Raw genomic sequence first — 1274 nt, forward strand, 5'->3', positions numbered from 1 at the left:
CGGCCTCTCGCTTGGCGCCCCCGTGGCCGCTGCCTTCTCGGCCCACGCCCGCTTGGTCATCTCAGCTGCCCCGGGACCCGCCTGCCTCCTCGCGAACTTGGGACGAGTTGGAAAATCCGCCCTGAGAGAGCCTTGCGGCTCAGGGGAGCGGTTTAACTCGGAAAAGGAAAAGGAAGCCAGAAGTAAGGACTTCGGATTTCAGTGCCCACAGCGCCTCTGCCCCACTTTGCGAGCTCAGTTCAAACTTCAGCGAACGCAGCCCGTTTTTCCCAAAACCCGGCCGGAGGGCCTCGTAGCTGAGTCATTCGGTCCCGGGCGCGGGCAATCTCAGGAGAGGGAAGGGCAGAGCCGCGACCGCTCTCGAATGGCGCATTTTCCCTTCTGCCTGAGTCTTACTTTTTTAGGGCCATCTGGTAAGGTTTCCAGAGCCTGCTGAATTTGGGGAATAAACATGTTATTAAACATGCTTCTTTTTTTTTTTTTTTTTTTGAGACAGTTTTGCTCTGTTACCCAGGCTGGAATGCGGCGAGCGGCATGATCTCAGCTCACTGCAGCGTCTGCCTGCTGGGTTCGAGCGATTCTCTTGCTTCAGCCTTCCGAGTAGCTGGGATTACAGGCATGCGGCACCACGCCTGGCTAATTTTTGTATTTTTAGTAGAGCTGGGGCTTTTACCATGTTGGTCAGGCTGGTCTCGAACTCCTGACTTTCCACCCACCTCGGCCTCCCAAAGTGCTGGGATTACAGGCGTGAGCCACCGCGCCCAGCCTCAACATGTTTCTTAATCCTGTCGCGTTTTATTTGTATATCAGATACCTGAGTTTGAAATCACTTAGGGGTTTCCTGCATGCTGCTCAGTGAAGCAGCTGTCAGTTTGTAATCACATTTTAAGAAATTGTGACTTACAAGGCCAGTTTCAGTGTCACTGAAACTGAAAGAGCCCGTTTAACAGTGTGGTTTATGTACGCGACTCAGTTTTCTTTTCTATTTAATTTGCCGGGCGGATGAGAGTGCACCTTTCCCTTGACACAAAAACCTAGATTGAACAGTGAGAGGTCCGCTATGAACATTGTATCAGATTACATTAATAAACCACGCTGTATTGTTTTGCTTTTGCTTTGAGCACCACGTTTTTTTCCTAGTTTTTTTTGTTTTTTTTTTTTGAGACAGAGTCTCGGTCTGTCGCCCAGGCTGGAGTGCAGTGGCACGATCTCGGCTCACTGCAAGCTCCGCATCCCGGGTTCATGCCATTCTCCTGCCTCAGCCTCCCGAGTAG

General features: G+C 51.4%; 1 protein-coding gene across 2 annotated transcripts in view; it reads left to right on the top strand.

Annotated features, from left to right (window-relative positions):
• Positions 1-38: 38 nt before the first annotated feature.
• The window catches only part of CREM (cAMP responsive element modulator), a 66759-nt gene continuing 65523 nt past the window's right edge, over positions 39-1274 (top strand). Inside the window, exon 1 of one of the 2 annotated variants that reach the window (XM_011995137.1) lies at positions 39-182. The gene's annotated coding sequence lies outside the window, so the exon portion shown is untranslated. The remainder of the gene's footprint in view (positions 183-1274) is intronic. The other variant, XM_011995134.1, reaches the window with a different exon arrangement.

Source organism: Mandrillus leucophaeus, unplaced genomic scaffold (genome assembly GCF_000951045.1).
Source record: "Mandrillus leucophaeus isolate KB7577 unplaced genomic scaffold, Mleu.le_1.0 Scaffold474, whole genome shotgun sequence".
In the NCBI taxonomy this organism is placed as follows: domain Eukaryota; kingdom Metazoa; phylum Chordata; class Mammalia; order Primates; family Cercopithecidae; genus Mandrillus; species Mandrillus leucophaeus.